We start from the raw sequence: 18206 nt of genomic DNA on the forward strand, positions 1-18206 counted from the left end.
CCAACTAGGAAATCAATTAAATCTTGTCTTAACTCTCTTTTCAGTTAACACAGGAAACATTGTACTTGTCAAATTACAAAATATTTGTTAGCATCTCAAATTTTCTTTATATTGTATCTTTTATAATGTCAGTTCTGATGAGGAAGAAATTCCATGTCACCTTCTCCCTTTCTCTTCCAGAGACCCTCACATTTTTTCAGAAAGAATACACAATTTCTCTGGTACTTTAGGGAGAAGATATATATATATATGCATTTCTCAATTTTATTCCAATTACAAAAAAACTACTCACACTCATAAAGTATATTTCTTTTGGTAAAATCCCATCTCTGTATTTCTGTTTCCTACTACAAGCTGATGAGAGTTGGACTTGATGAATTCTGAGGTCTTAGCTCTAATTCCTATTATTTTTGATGGTTTAGAGGTTGGTGACTTTCCTTTCAAGGATGTGGTTGTGGACTTCACCCCAGAGGACTGGGACCTCTTGGACCATTCTCAGAAAGAGCTATTCAAGGAGGTCATGGTGGAGACTTCCCAGAACCTGATCTCCCTGGGTAAGGACTCTTCCCCTGGGTATATCCAAAACCAAAGCTCACAGCAATGTTGAAGAATCTGAGTTGGAAGTCATCTCAGAGGTTGTATTTGGTCTAACTTTTCCCTGAATATTAAGTTTTCTCTGTCAAATTTTGAAAAACTACTTAAGGCAGCTTTTCCACGGAGAAGTAAAGGTCTCTCCCCTCCCTTCCCAAGTAACCCCTTCCTCTTTGGTCTTCTTATTAATCTGCTTAAAAATGTAGCTGTCTTCTCCTTGTCTTCCTCTCAGAAGCCCAGGATAGCAAATGTATCTCTGTTCTCCTTTTAGAGCTCCACAGAATTCCAGGAGAAATGGTAGGTAAGAAAGGGGAGGGAATAATCATGTTTAAATCATGTTCCTACTATAAGTGAAGCTTCGTTCTCAGAACATTCTTCACTAATGTTATCTCATGTGATTCTCAGAGCAAGCCTGTGAGTTAGATCATTGAACTAAGTTCATTTTTATACTTGAGGAAACTGAGGCAAACAGAGCTCATATGACTTTGCTAATGAGTCTCTAGAGACCCCCATTTGAACTCATCTTCCTGAATCCAGAGTCTTTGAGGAGTCATGGAAACCATCCTGACCCTTCCAGCATGTCCCCTTTCCCTCCAGAGAACTAAATTAGAGTATCTCTTCATTTTCATGTTTTCTTCACTTGGATGCCCAGGCCTTCCAGTTCCCAGAGATTTGATCTCCCATTTTGAGCAAGAGAAAGCACCATGGATGCTGGAGCGAGAAGACCCCAGAACCTATCCAGGTGAGGGAAGTGAAAGCCGGTCTGAGAGGACTGGGAGTGCTAGATGTGGAGGCAAGAAGAGCTGACTTATACTGTTTTGTTAGACACTTTTTAGCAGGGGGATTCTAGGCAAGTCATTGACCTGCTGAACCTCAGTTTCCACATCTATGAAATAATGGGATTGGACACCATGGCCTTTCCCTTTTCTTCCAGGGATACAAGTATTCATTGTTGGAACTTTGGGTCATGGAACTCTCTTGAAGGGGTCCAGAAAGGGCTCAGACTCTGTTTTAAGCTCTTTCCCAGTCTTTAAGCCAACAAGCTTCATTAAGGGTCTACACTGGTCCAGAATGCTAACATTTACAGAATGGCAAAGGACATTTCAAGCCTCAAGGAGCTCATAGACTAATGAGGAAGACAACATGAACAGAAAGATGTAATACATGCTGAATAGGGGATAATTTACAGCTCTCCAAGGTGGGGAGGACTCTTAGATTAAGAGAATTAGAAGAGGTTTCTTGCAGAGAGTGGGCTTCAGCTGAGGCTTCAGAGAAATCATAGACATGCAGGGCAGTTAGGGAAAACCCACGGAGACTGGAGATGGTTTGTTCTGTCCAAGGAGCACAAAGGAAACCTTTGTTACCAGATTATGGCATATGAGGAGTGGGAGTAAGGGTGAAAGAAGACTGGAAAGGGAGGAGAGGGGCAGGTGATAAAGGGTTCTTAGAACCCAACAGAGGACATTCTATTTCATACTGATGCTAGAGAACCTACTGGAGATTACTGAGTATGCACTGACCTGTCAGAAGGCCACGTTGGAAGATAAATCTGACAACTGGGTAGATGATTGACTGACCTATGGAGAAACATGATGTGGTGAGACCAAGCAACTGCTTTTTGCAATGCCTTGGGTATGAGGAAATCGGAGCCTGAACCTAGAAATTGGCTGAGTCTGGAGAAGGGTTGTATGAGAGATCTTACCAAGGAGAACTTGACAGGGATTTCCAAAAGATTGATAATGGAGGATGGTATGAGAGTGTGAGAGTTGATAAGGAATAGATGCTATCTCTTTTATGAGACTGGACAATTGGGAGGGTGACCTGGATTATTTCATGAAAGTAGAAGGTGAGAAGGTTTGAGGAGTGATAATGATTTTAGTTTTTGGACATGGTAGGGGGAAAACCCAAAGAGAGGAGTGTTACAAAAATCAAGAGAGAAGAGTTTGTCAAAGTCAAGGAGCATGAGGATTGAGGAAACAACCTTTTGATTTAGCAATGTGTAAGTCACTGGTAATTTTGAAGAGGAGAGATTTTTTAAATAATTATGTTGGGAGCCACACAGCAGAGTTTTGTCAGGAGAAAGAGTAAAGGAATTAGAGACATCATCTCTAGATTTTTCAGCCATGAAAGGGAGCATAGAGATAGGATGATATCTTCTGAGGAAGGATAGATTAAATGAGGCTTCTTTAAATATTCAGTATTTTCAGTGAAAAGAGAGGCCAAGTTCTCAGCTGAGAGGGTAGGTGAAGGTAAACAAATCAAATGGTGAGATTAGGGAGAAATGTAAAATTTTTGAAAAACTGCTGTGATGAGTGGAATAATGAGATGTCAAAGGATTATCTTGCCACAATGGTACACAATTAGCTTTTTGTTACATAAATTTATAGCAGAGTCAGACAGCCTAGTTTCATGTCAACAGATGAGTAGACATAAAAACCAGTGTCTTATCCAGAATTCTTTCAAAGTTGAGGTTCACAGAAGACACCAACTCAAGTTCCTTCCCTGATCTTTATGGTCCATTCATTGACTCCATTCTTGGAGGTTCACTGGCCAGATGCATGTAGGTGACTGGCACCCACAGTTTAGGGAGACTTGGATGCAGAGACTCCTAGGTGTCCCATAGCAGGAGACCCTCCAGCAGCCTTTATGATCTCCAGTCTGGTTCAGTCTCATCCCCTTAGAACAGGACAAAGGTAACTTCTTGCAGGTAATAAAGTGAAAGAAGAGAGAAATCAGGACTAAGACCAGAGTCTACACTTGACCAGCAGAGAGAGAGAGTCTGAATTGCAGGGACTGAGGTAGAGCGAGGGCCTTGTTTGAGGCCAGGCAGACATTTAGTAAACATTAATAAAGTGCCTACTATGTTGTAATCACTGAGCTAAGCTCTGGGGATATAAAGAAAGATATTGGACAAGCACTGATATGAGGAGCTCACAGTCTAGAATCCAAACATGGAGATGATTTAAGAAGAAGCAACAGATGAACCTCACAAAAGATCCACACAAAAGAAAATACATTAAGTTCAACAAGGACATAATTAAATAGCAGGAGAGAGGAGAATGGCAGACCTGGAAGGAGAGCAGAACTGAAGAAAAAGCATCAAAATAATAGTGATCATAGCTAATAGTTATGTGGTGTCTCATAAATGCCCCAGTCTTTGCAAATAGCATCTCATTTGATTCTGAGGAGAATCCTGAGATAGTCAAACTGCTGAAAGTAGATGGTATTATTATCCTTCTTTTAGAAATAAGGACACTGAGGCAAACAGATGTCCTGGGATTTACCCAAGATCCTATTGCTAGCAAGTTACTGAAATAGCTCTGGGACACAGGAATTTTTGACTTCAGGGTCAACACTTGATCTGTTGTAACATTAGAATCCTATTTGGGGGGCAGCTAGGTGGCGCAGTGGATAGAGCACTGGCCCTGGAGTCAGGAGGACCTGAGTTCAAAGCCAGCCTCAGACACTTAATAATTACCTAGCTGTGTGGCCTTGGGCAAGCCACTTAACCCCATTTGCCTTGAAAAATTCTAAAAAAAAAGACACTGAGGCAAACAGATGTCCTGGGATTTACCCAAGATCCTATTGCTAGCAAGTTACTGAAATAGCTCCTGGAACCAGCAATTTTTCACTTCAGGGCCAACATTCGATCTGTTGTGCCATTAGAGTCCTATTTGGTTTACAAAATAAGCAACTTGAATTGCTAAATACTATAGAAAAGATTTATTTTTTTCTACTGACTAAGTAGTGTATTGAATGATAAATGTATTTGAAAGTCAATCACATACATTTCAATTTTTTTCCTTTGAACAATGTTCATTTATACAAAAGAACATTTCTACAAAAAGAATCTTGTCAGTTATAGCCTTTTTCTTTCTGGTACATTGGTTATAGAATCACAAAGTCTTTTGATTGACTGATTAATATTGGTTATCAATTTCTTTGAAGCTCTATCTGCTAGACTAAGATGGAAGATAAGTTTGAATAAAAAAATAGCATCATAAGGACTATTTTTGTAGAATGCTTGTGATCATTCATGATGGTTTCCAGATGATTTGTAATAAGCTTATTTTTAAATTTATTTAAGGCATTGGGGTTAAGTGACTTGCCCAAGGTCACACAGCTAGGCAATTATTAAGTGTCTGAGGCTGGATTTGAACACAGATCATCCTGACTTCAGGACTGGCGCTCTATTCACTGTGCCACCTAATTGCCCCAACTTAATGTTTTTGAGGAGATTACTATCTGGGCAAATAGTTGTATTTTCATGATCTGGTGATGACTCTACTGATACAATATGCTTACAAGAGAATCCTGTACTCTATCCACTGGTGCTACCTAGCCACCCCCTCCACCAACTCTTAAAGGGAGGTTATGTTATGAACAATTCAGCAATGCCATTTATATAATACATGAGAAGAAGAAAAATGGGTGGCTCATTGTAAGTTGTAGCTGGCTATTCAAAAAATTAAAGGAATACTTTGGTTACAGCAGAAAGATAAGCCATGGGACTTGTGAGTAGAGGGTAGTGGCACCAGGTGCAAGGGGAGTCCTTGTCAGGACAGATCTAGGGCAGAGGGCCTTCCAAAGACTGTTTTACAGCTGTTTTTACAGCTGGGGCTTGTTATGCCAACTACAAGAATTAAAAGGACTTTGAATGGCAACCATCCATTGTAGTTGGTCCTGTGATTGATGTTGCGGGATAAACACAGCAAAATGACAAAAACAAGGCAAAATGGAATCAGTTATCCTCTCCTTGGAAAATGATCTTTAACACTCTGCCCATGGGCTAGAGTCAACATCAACTGGCTGGTGAGAGCCTATTGTTAAATGTTTCATGAGCATCTTAATCCTAGGAAATCAGAAAAACTCCAAGGTCAGGGCTTGATATTTTTTGTTGATTTTCCAGATAAAAGATAGTAATGTTCATTATTGAATAGAAAATCTAAAAATTTGTTATTTTATTTTTTCCCAGAAAAACTGTTATTGAAACATTTTATATCATATATATTTACATATAATATCTATCATTATGTATTTTACATTATATTATGTATATAATATTGACATGTATATTGCAATATATATACATTATAACATTTCTAGGACAACACTATCTCCTCACCCTGTTTTAGATTAATTCCCCATGTCTTTTGGACATGGTGAGTTTAAGAAAGGTAATTGGATAATATGTTGGAAAACATCTGAAAAGAATTTGAGAGCAGATGGAAGCTTAGGTTGAAACCATCTTCAATAATGAACAGTAGAATAAGGGGTAGGTTATAATGGAATGAGAGTGATTGAGTAGTCAACAGTCAATCAATCTTAAGCATCTTTTATATCTCAGGGTCATGTGGTGAGGGCTGGGAATTCAAATTTAAAAGGGCAGTTTCGGCCCTCACTATGCTTCTAATTGCAGTTCAGAGAAACAATTTCACAAAAGGAAGCCAAAAAGTGGAGAGTGATGGCGGGAAGGTACCAGGTCCTGGGGGCACAGTGGAGAAATTAATGGAGAAATCCCAAAGTGGTTAAAGCCAGGTGAGAAATGAGCTGATGTTGAGCTGAGCTTTGTCTTTAAATGGAGGACTGGAATTCATGGCCCAGATTCACCCTGATAAACAATGAGTGTGGGAGGATGAAGAAGGAAAGAAATTTGGAATAGGGAGGAAAAGAAGTTTGAAAGTTTCTTTTGGGAGTGGGTTAGGTAATCAAATTGCCAATCAACACTAGGTGGCAGTGGATGGAGCATGGACCCTATAGTCAGGAGGACCTGAGTTCAAATCTGCCCTCAGACATTCTAATTAATTTACCTACCTGTGTCACCTTGGGCAAAGTCATCTTAACCCCATTGCCTTGCCAAAACAAACACAACAATAGAAACTGTCTTCCTACAGTGAACACACTGTGAACAAATGCTATGAAATATAGAATGATGACTCCAGAGACTATTGGAGAAGAACAATGTATATAAAATTCTTGGTACAAAAATTGGGGAAAAGTTTGAATAATTCCTTAATTATTCAGAAGATAAATAATAGAAAGATGAAATATAGATTTAAAATAGAGCATAAGTCTGTTGTTTTAAAGAAGAAATCAAAATGATAAAAAAGTAAAGGATTTTATTCACATGATACAGAATTACTCCAACATAATGGAAACTATGAAAAAAAACTGAGAGATGTCCTTGTAATGGAAATGGAAGAAAATGATACAAAAGACCATCAAATTCCAAGAATACTGACTAAACACCTGATCTTCACTTAGCAGAATGTAATAGTAAATGATTATTCCAAAGGATTAATGAATTTTCAGAGCTGGTCAACCTCTTTTCTGTGTTATTGGTCAATCTGCCTCTATTCTATCTCTTGACTCTTGTTATCCCAATTTCCAGAATTTAGGGGGTATTTTAAGCACTTTATTTTTTATAAATAACCTGGCCATGTTTTTCCTCAGGAATTAGATCAAATCTCAAAACATGTTGGGGTTTAAATGTTTAAATATTCCCATTTATTAATGAATGAAGAAAACTTCCTTTCCCTTTCTTGGTTATTCTTATTTCTATGTAACTAATTTTCAATATTAATAAACATATATGCCATTAACAAATAAAAAGGAATCATAAAGCAAAGACACTAGATGTTTCACTTTGACCTAATCATACCCAGAGCCACCTCAAGATCATAATATAATAATTTTGCTTTTAGCCATTTTCCAGTATTGTGCAACTTTTCAGGCACCCCCTTACACCCTTTTTTGAAGTGGTTTTTTTTGGCAAAAATACTAGCTTGGTTTCCATTTCTTTCTCTAGCTCATTTTATGGTTGAGGAAACTGAGGCAAACAGTGTTAAGTGATTTAACTGGGATCATACATCTGGTAAGTGTGTGAGACCAGATTAGATCTTGCTTTTCTGACTTTGAGCCCAGGGTTTCTTCCCATTGCACTGCCTATAATAATAAATATCTCTTTTTCATTCCCTGGAAACAGTCTCATATAATGCAGATTCTGATTAGAACATTTTTTTAAGAATTACTGTTCATGTTTTTCAACCAGAGAAGACTCTTTATTTCAGCCAACTAGGAAATCAATTAAATCTTGTCTTAACTCTCTTTTCAGTTAACACAGGAAACATTGTACTTGTCAAATTACAAAATATTTGTTAGCATCTCAAATTTTCTTTATATTGTATCTTTTATAATGTCAGTTCTGATGAGAGAAGAAATTCCATGTCACCTTCTCCCTTTCTCTTCCAGAGACCCCTCACATTTTTTTCAGAAAGAATACACAATTTCTCTGGTACTCTTAGGGAGTATAGATATTAATATATATATATATATATATATATATATAATTATATGCATTTCTCAATTTTATTCCAATTACAAAAAAACTACTCACACTCATAAAGTATATTTCTTTTGGTAAAATCCCATCTCTGTATTTCTGTTTCCTACTACAAGCTGATGAGAGTTGGACTTGAGTGAATTCTGAGGTCTTAGCTCTAATTTCCTATGTATTTTTGATGGTTTAGGAGGTTGGTGACTTTCCTTTCAAGGATTGTGGTTGTGGACTTCACCCCAGAGGACTGGGACCTCTTGGGACCATTCTCAGAAAGAGCTATTCAAGGAGGTCATGGTGGAGACTTCCCAGAACCTGATCTCCCTGGGTAAGGACTCTTCCCCTGGGGTATATCCAAAACCAAAGCTCGACAGCAATGTTGAAGAATCTGAGTTGGAAGTCATCTCAGAGGTTGTATTTGGTCTAACTTTTCCCTGAATATTAAGTTTTCTCTGTCAAATTTTGAGAAAACTACTTAAGGCAGCTTTTCCACGGAGAAGTAAAGGTCTCTCCCCTCCCTTCCCAAAGTAACCCCCTTCCTCTTTGGGTCTTCTTATTTATCTGCTTTAAAAATGTAGCTGTCTTCTCCTTGTCTTCCTCTCAGAAGCCTAGGATAGCAAATGTCTCTCTGTTCTCCTTTTAGAGCTCCACAGAATTCCAGGAGAAATGGTAGGTAAGAAAGGGGAGGGAATAATCATGTTTAAATCATGTTCCTACTATAGAGTGAAGCTTCGTTCTCAGAACATTCTTCACTAATGTTTATCTCGATGTGATTCTCAGAGGGCAAGCCTGTGAGTTAGATCATTGAACTAAGTTCATTTTTATACTTGAGGAAACTGAGGCAAACAGAGCTCATATGACTTTGCTAATGAGTCTCTAGAGACCCCCATTTGAACTCAACTTCCTGAATCCAGAGTCTTTGAGGAGTCATGGAAACCATCCTGACCCTTCCAGCATGTCCCCTTTCCCTCCAGAGAACTAAATTAGAGTATCTCTTCATTTTCATGTTTTCTTCACTTGGATGCCCAGGCCTTCCAGTTCCCAGAGATTTGATCTCCCATTTTGAGCAAGAGAAAGCAACCATGGATGCCTGGAGCGAGAAGACCCCAGAACCTATCCAGGTGAGGGAAGTGAAAGCCGGTCTGAGAGGACTGGGAGTGCTAGATGTGGAGGCAAGAAGAGCTGACTTATACTTTTTTGTTAGACACTTTTTTAGCAGGGGGGATTCTAGGCAAGTCATTGACCTGCTGAACCTCAGTTTCCACATCTATGAAATAATGGGATTGGACACCATGGCCTTTCCCTTTTCTTCCAGGGATACAAGTATTCATTGTTGGAACTTTGGGTCATGGAACTCTCTGTGAAGGGGGTCCAGAAAGGGCTCAGACTCTGTTTTTAAGTCTCTTTCCCAGTCTTTAAGCCAACAAGCTTCATTAAGGGTCTACACTGGTCCCAGAATGCTAACATTTACAGAATGGCAAAGGACATTTCAAGCCTCAAGGAGCTCATAGACTAATGAGGAAGACAACATGAACAGAAAGATGTAATACATGCTGAATAGGGGATATAATTTACAGCTCTCCAAGGTGGGGAGGACTCTTAGATTAAGAGAATTAGAAGAGGTTTCTTTGCGGAGAGGTGGGCTTCAGCTGAGGCTTCAGAGAAATCATAGACATGCAGGGCAGTTTAGGGAAAACCCATGGAGACTGGAAGATGGTTTGTTCTGTCCAAGGAGCACAAAGGAAACCTTTGTTACCAGATTATGGCATATGAGGAGTAGGAGTAAGGGTGAAAGAAGACTGGAAAGGGAGGAGAGGGGCAGGTGATAAAGGGTTCTTAGAACCCAACAGAGGACATTCTATTTCATACTGATGCTAGAGAACCTACTGGAGATTACTGAGTATGCACTGACCTGTCAGAAGGCCACGTTGGAAGATAAATCTGACAACTGGGTAGATGATTGACTGACCTATGGAGAAACATGATGTGGTGAGACCAAGCAAACTGCTTTTTTGCAATGCCTTGGGTTATGAGGAAATCGGAGCCTGAACCTAGAAATTGGCTGAGTCTGGAGAAGGGTTGTATGAGAGATCTTACCAAGGGGAACTTGACAGGGATTTCCAAAAGATTGATTAATGGAGGATGGTATGAGAGTGTGAGAGTTGATAAGGAATAGATGCTATCTCTTTTTATGAGACTGGACAATTGGGAGGGTGACCTGGATTATTTCATGAAAGTAGAAGGTGAGAAGGTTTGAGGAGTGATAATGATTTTAGTTTTTGGACATGGTAGGGGGAAAACCCAAAGAGAGGAGTGTTACAAAAATCAAGAGAGAAGAGTTTGTCAAAAGTCAAGGAGCATGATGGATTGAGGAAACAACCTTTTGATTTAGCAATGTGTAAGTCACTGGTAATTTTTGAAGAGGAGAGATTTTTTAAATAATTATGTTGGGAGCCACACAGCAGAGTTTTTGTCAGGAGAAAGAGTAAAGGAATTAGAGACATCATCTCTAGATTTTTTCAGCCATGAAAGGGAGCATAGAGATAGGATGATATCTTCTGAGGAAGGATAGATTAAATGAGGCTTCTTTAAATATTCAGTATTTTCAGTGAAAAGAGAGGCCAAGTTCTCAGCTGAGAGGGTAGAGTGAAGGTAAACAAATCAAATGGTGAGATTAGGGGAGAAATGTAAAATTTTTGAAAAACTGCTGTGATGAGTGGAATAATGAGATGTCAAAGGATTATCTTGCCACAATGGTACACAATTAGCTTTTTGTTACATAAATTTATAGCAGAGTCAGACAGCCTAGTTTCATGTCAACAGATGAGTAGACATAAAAACCAGTGTGTCTTATCCAGAATTCTTTCAAAGTTGAGGTTCACAGAAGACACCAAACTCAAGTTCCTTCCCTGATCTTTATGGTCCATTCATTGACTCCATTCTTGGAGGTTCACTGGCCAGATGCATGTAGGTGACTGGCACCCACAGTTTAGGGAGACTTGGATGCAGAGACTCCTAGGTGTCCCATAGCAGGAGACCCTCCAGCAGCCTTTATGATCTCCAGTCTGGTTCAGTCTCATCCCCTTAGAAACAGGACAAAAGGTAACTTCTTGCAGGTAATAAAGTGAAAGAAGAGAGAGAAATCAGGACTAAGACCAGAGTCTACACTTGACCAGCAGAGAGAGAGAGTCTGAATTGCAGGGGAACTGAGGTAGAGCGAGGGCCTTGTTTGAGGCCAGGCAGACATTTAGTAAACATTAATAGAAGTGCCTACTATGTTGTAATCACTGAGCTAAAGCTCTGGGGATATAAAGAAAGATATTGGACAAGCACTGATATGAGGAGCTCACAGTCTAGAATCCAAACATGGAGATGATTTAAGAAGAAGCAACAGATGAACCCTCACAAAAGATCCACACAAAAGAAAATACATTAAGTTCAACAAGGACATAATTAAATAGCAGGAGGAGAGGAGAATGGCAGACCTGGAAGGAGAGCAGAACTGAAGAAAAAGCATCAAAATAATAGTGATCATAGCTAATAGTTATGTGGTGTCTCATAAATGCCCCAGTCTTTGCAAATAGCATCTCATTTGATTCTGAGGAGAATCCTGAGATAGTCAAACTGCTGAAAGTAGATGGTATTATTATCCTTCTTTTAGAAATAAGGACACTGAGGCAAACAGATGTCCTGGGATTTACCCAAGATCCTATTGCTAGCAAGTTACTGAAATAGCTTTGGGACACAGGAATTTTTGACTTCAGGGTCAACACTTGATCTGTTGTAACATTAGAATCCTATTTGGGGGGCAGCTAGGTGGCGCAGTGGATAGAGCACTGGCCCTGGAGTCAGGAGGACCTGAGTTCAAAGCCAGCCTCAGACACTTAATAATTACCTAGCTGTGTGGCCTTGGGCAAGCCACTTAACCCCATTTGCCTTGAAAAATTCTAAAAAAAAAGACACTGAGGCAAACAGATGTCCTGGGATTTACCCAAGATCCTATTGCTAGCAAGTTACTGAAATAGCTCCTGGAACCAGCAATTTTTGACTTCAGGGCCAACATTCGATCTGTTGTGCCATTAGAGTCCTATTTGGTTTACAAAATAAGCAACTTGAATTGCTAAATACTATAGAAAAGATTTATTTTTTTCTACTGACTAAGTAGTGTATTGAATGATAAATGTATTTGAAAGTCAATCACATACATTTCAATTTTTTTCCTTTGAACAATGTTCATTTATACAAAAGAACATTTCTACAAAAAGAATCTTGTCAGTTATAGCCTTTTTCTTTCTGGTACATTGGTTATAGAATCACAAAGTCTTTTGATTGACTGATTAATATTGGTTACCAATTTCTTTGAAGCTCTATCTGCTAGACTAAGATGGAAGATAAGTTTGAATCAAAAAAATAGCATCATAAGGACTATTTTTGTAGAATGCTTGTGATCATTCATGATGGTTTCCAGATGATTTGTAATAAGCTTATTTTTAAATTTATTTAAGGCATTGGGGTTAAGTGACTTGCCCAAGGTCACACAGCTAGGCAATTATTAAGTGTCTGAGGCTGGATTTGAACACAGATCATCCTGACTTCAGGACTGGCGCTCTATTCACTGTGCCACCTAATTGCCCCAACTTAATGTTTTTGAGGAGATTACTATCTGGGCAAATAGTTGTATTTTCATGATCTGGTGATGACTCTACTGATACAATATGCTTACAAGAGAATCTTGGAATGAGTGAACTACTTTGGTGTAGTGACCATATATGCCTATGTGTGACCATCCATTGGGAATTGATTTTCATATGAATTTCAAACTTTTCCATCACCTAGGGAAGAATTTGATGGCAGGTTGAGAAATGAATGTTGCACTTCATCAGAGGGGATCAGAGTTTCATGTAACCATTGCCTGAACTTGAAAAGCATTGGATGCCTTATTGTGAGCCTTTGGAATCACTGCCAAAAAGCAAACTATTATGTTTAAATCATATATATTTACTTTTTTCTTTCAGAGAAAACTCTATTTTTTATTTTTATTTTTATTTTGAAATATTTATAATAAAATTGGGCAATTATTTTCTGTTCAATGTTCCATTAAAGAGTTTTTTAGCTCATTCCTCCTGTGAATGCCCAGAGTTTTCATCAATCACAAAATAAGAATGGCTGCTATATGTCTAATGGTGAAGCATGGCATTCACTTCCAGAAGACTGTCATTTCCTGTCAAATGGGTGATAGACCCAAGGGCTAGCATAAGACCTAATTTTTTTTGACATTGGAAATAGACAGATTTTTTAAAAATTTTATTAGAAAGAATTTGATTTTTCTTTTTTTAATTAGGGAGTAGAAACATTTAAAAATGCATCTTTAAAAGTAAATCATTAATGACTGTCCTTAAAACACGATGGGCCAGAACATAATATAGTATGCTTCAGGTGAATATGCAATCTGAGGTTGGCAGTCATGATATAGTCTTAGATACAAGAAGAGAAAATATAAGAAAAAAAAGGGATCACCAGGGAAATAAACTATGTTTATAGACATGATAGGGCTTCTGGTTGAATACTTAGTGTATTGATTGACTGATTAATATTAGTTACCAATTCCACAAATTGATAAATCTGCCATCATAAAAATCTATGATAAGGAGAAACTGAGGCACAAAGGTTTGAGAACAACCATTTCATCAGCAAATGGACAATGGAATCCAAACCTCTTAGTAGCCAGGAATCCATCTGACAGTCGGAGCAACTCAACAGATCTGCAGTATCTGTACCAATGGCTGATCTGTATATCCTAACCTTAGATACCTTGTCTAAATGTGGAGAATACTGGACACAGAAGGAAAATGGACATTCAAGTCAGACTGCAAACTTTTAAGCACAGGGCTAGACTGCTCTACTTAAAGCTCCCCCTTAGACCAGAAGACTTGGGGAATTCTCAACCATTCTGAGCTCATGACCTGAGTTTTGATTCTAATGACTATATAAGGCTTATATCTTGGGAAGATCCAATGTGATGATATTTGAAGAGCTTTGTAAATTTAATCCTCCTATGGGTGTGATCTAAAGAAATTTTCAAATGACTGAATCTATTGCTATAAGTTTGAAGACTCTTCTCTTTCCCTAGGGAAAGATAATATAGAAGTTAACTTTATGTCAATATGTTTTTGTGTCCACATATAGGTGTATGTGTATGTGTCTATATACATACTCACACATGTTTGTTTTCTGTTTCTTTCAGATGGAGTGATGCGGCTTGCAGTGAGGAGGCCTTTTTCCAAGCTGAGCATTTCTGTGCAACAATTATGGCAACAGAAATTCATGAATGATGGTCACAGCAACCTCAGTTTCAGAGAAATCTGTGACTCTGATATCAAGATAGGAAAAAAAAACAAAACAAAATTACTGTGAATTTAATAAAGATGGAAAGAGTTTCAGACAAAATTCAGTTCTAATTTGCTGTAAGAAAATGACCTCCAGGAATGGCTGTTCTCAAGATAGTAAGTGTAGGGAATGCTTAGAGCTGATTAAGTCTCATGAGAAGCCTCCTAAAGTACAAACTTATCAATGTAATCAATGTGAGATGGTATTTAGCTTGAATTTAGACCTAATTAGACATCAGAAAAGTCATACTGGAGAAATACTCAGTGCATGCAATGGAAATGATAAGACATTTGAGTATTATTTAGGGCTCATTGACAACCAGAAAATTCAAAATGGAAAAAAATATTATGGATGTAATGAATGTGGTAAAGTCTTTAAGCACCAATCCTCCCTTATTCAACATCAGAAATTTCAAACTACTGAAAAGTTACATAAATGTGGGCAATGTGGAAAGACCTTAAGCCAACAGTCATCCCTTATTTCTCATCAGAGAATTCACACTAGAGAGAAATCTCATGTTTGTCAAGAATGTGGTAAAACTTTCACTGAAAATTCTTCACTTATGGTACATCAGAGAATCCACAGTGGAGAGAAACCATATGATTGTAGTCACTGTGGAAAGGCTTTCAGATACAGTTCTAGTCTTGGTAAACATCAGAGAATCCACACTGGAAAGAAACCTCAGGATTGTAGTCAATGTGAAAAGGCATTCAGATGCAGTTCCAGTCTCATTAAACATAAGACAATCTACTGTGGGAAGAAGACTTATAAATGTAATCAATGTGGAAAGACTTTTGTCAGAAATTGCAATCTGGTTGTACATCAGCAGAACCATACAGGAGAGAAATCTTATGAATGTAATCAATGTGGAAAGACTTTCTGACAACACCATAAACTTTTTGAACATAAGAGAATCCATTCCAGAGAGAAACCTTATAAATGTATTCAATGTGGAAAGGCTTTCAGATGCAGCTCCGCTTTTTCTATATATCAGAGAGTCCACACTGGAGAAAAACATTATGAGTATAATCATTGTGGAAAGACTTTTGCACAAACCTCCCATCTTACTGAGCATAAGAGAATCCACACTGTAGAGAAACCTTATGAATGTACTCAATGTGGAAAGGCATTCAGATACAGCTCCACTTTTTCTAAACATCAGATAGTCCACACTGGAGAAAAACATTATGAATGTAATCAGTGTGGAAAAGCTTTCAGAAGGAGCTTTGTTCTTACTTTATATCAGAGAATCCACACTGGAGAGAGACCCTATGAATGTAATTAATGTGGAAAATCTTTCAGATTCATTTTTAGTCTTACTGCTCATCAGATAGTCCATACTAGAGAAAAACCCTATGACTGTAATGAATGTGGAAAGACTTTCAGAGGTAGATCTGGTCTAGCTAGACATCAGAAAATTCTCACTGGAGAAAAACCTTATAAATGTTATTAATGTGGAAAGACTTTTGGCAGAACTTCCAGTCTGGCTGTTCATCAGAAAACCCATACTGCAGAAAAACTTTATGAATGTAATCAATGTGGAAAGACTTTCAGATGTGACTCCTTTCTTTTTAAACACCAGAGAGTTCACACTGGAGAAAAATCTTAAGAATTTGTTCAGTGTGGAAAAACATTCAGAGAGAATCTTGCTGAATCATGGTGAAGCTCAATATGATGCCAATTGTGATGGCAGATCTAGATTTGATTTGATTTTATCCTAAAATGAAATTCTAATCTGATTTCATTTTAAGTGAGATTTGTTCTCCTATTAGGGAAATTGTGATATTTGACCCTGGCCTATAACTTATTTAGAAAAAGAGAGCATTCAGAAAAGGTATATCTTCTTAAGTTTTTTTGAACTTAAATGGAATACACACAAGGACACGAGGACAAGTCTGAAATAATATATTGAACTTTTGAGTATTTCAGAATGAAAAACAATAAAAAATAAACTATTTCATCTGCAATCCTCTTTCTTATTTATTATATATTAATGGGTGTGTATTTATTTATATACATGTATATGCATGCATGTGCACTATTATATTTAATTTTATTTCATGGCTATGGATTTTAAAATAGCAAAGCTATATTGATAGTTTTCTTGAAGGCACACTTCCTGTATTTTGGATATAATGGCCTTTGATGTTAATTTTTGATGTAACATTTGATGTAACATTTGATGTAACTGGTGATAACAAACACAAGAAAGATCAAACAATTAAGGGACATTAGAAAGTCTGAAATCCATTGAAAAGCAAGGGAAAGACTGAAAAATGACTGAAAACAACTGAACTGCAATAAAAAGTTGGAATATCAAGTGGTACTTTGTAGACTACACTGACCTGGAGTCAGGAAGAACTCAGTTCAGATCTAACCTCAGATACATACTAGCTGTGTGACCCTGGGCAAATCACATAGTTTCCTCTTCTATAAAATGAATTTGAAAAGGAAATGTGACTCTGCCACAATTTTTTTTTAAAAAATGAAGTCATGAAGAGTTGAGTCGGATAAAACTAAAAACAATCGGAAAGCAACAAACAACAGAAAAAACAAAACCTTTCTGGAGAAGGAGGGATTTTAACTGAGTCGGGAAAGAAACCATGAGACCAAGATGAGTGAGTGTCCAAGGAATGGGGAATGCCCAAAGAAAAGGTCAGGAGTTGGGAGGTGGAGGATGCTGATAGAGGAACAGTTTAGAGCCCAGTGTCACTGGATCACAGATTACATTATGCAGTGGTGTAAGAGTATTGAAAACGTAGAGAGGGCTATATTGGGCTTTGAATGCCAAAGAGAAGCTTTTGTATTTGCTCCTGGTGGGGGACACCATTGAGTAGGAATGGGGTGGGGTGACATAGACCAAATTTTAGGAAGATTATTTTGACAGCTGAGTGGAGGATGAACTGGTATAGGAAGAGACTGGATGTGAACAACCCCCCTCCCCAGCAGCTATTGCATTGATCCAGGAATGAGGTGATAAGGGTCTGTCCCAGGGTGAGGCAGAGTTAGAAGAGAAGAGGGGGAAATTAGAGAAATGTGAGATGAGGATAATGGTAACAAGTAAGTTTGGAAGAGGGGAAGGCTGGGAAGAAAGATGATGAGTTCAGATTTGGACATGCTGAGTTTCATATGGCTCCTGCACATCCAGTTAGAGATTTTCGAGAGGTGCCTAAGAGGTGTGAGATTGAAGGTCAGCAGACAGGGAAGAACGGACAAAGAGGTTTGAGCATCCTCAGCAGAGAGATGATTATTGCATTTATGAGAGCCAATGAGATGCCCAATGGAAGTAGAAGACCTCGAGAAGAGTCCTGTGGGGACATTCCTAATCACAGAGTTACAGGATGTGACTTGAGCTGACAAAGAACACTGAGAAGGCTGGGTCAGACAGGTAAAAGAACTAGGAGAGAAGAGGGTGATGGACCGCTCTAGGATGCAGAGAGAAAGAATGAGGATGACTTGGTAATGAAGAGCTGGTAATGCCCCGGGAGAGCCCTAAGAAAGATCTGCCTCCTCATTGCCACCCCTTGGCTCCTTTTAGGACTTAGATTCCCTCCTCCTGAAGGTATTTCCCTGTCCCAGCAGCTACTGATGCAGATTCTCTGAGATAATCTACTGTCCTCTCTCTAGACCCCCACAAAGACAAACACCATTTTTCTGAATTGTGCCCTGTCAGAATGGAGCTCCTTGAGGCCTGGCCATCTTTTGTCCATTTTGGTCTGGTTCTAGTTCAGTCTAGCTCCCAGCACACAGTAAGTACTTTTGTGATGACAAAAAGAACCTCTGAGCAGTCAGGGGTCCCAGCCCTCAGAATCAGAGAAAACAGCTTGGGGACATTGTTCCCTTGGATCAGACACCATACAGGCAAGGCTTGCAGAGGGAAACAATGTTGGGG

At 38.5% G+C, this 18206-nt stretch overlaps 1 pseudogene; it reads left to right on the forward strand.

Annotated features, from left to right (window-relative positions):
• Positions 1 to 373: 373 nt before the first annotated feature.
• On the forward strand, positions 374 to 15923 carry LOC141509165 (uncharacterized; annotated as a pseudogene).
• Positions 15924 to 18206: the final 2283 nt, after the last annotated feature.

Source organism: Macrotis lagotis, chromosome 1, assembly GCF_037893015.1.
Source record: "Macrotis lagotis isolate mMagLag1 chromosome 1, bilby.v1.9.chrom.fasta, whole genome shotgun sequence".
In the NCBI taxonomy this organism is placed as follows: Eukaryota; Metazoa; Chordata; class Mammalia; order Peramelemorphia; family Peramelidae; genus Macrotis; species Macrotis lagotis.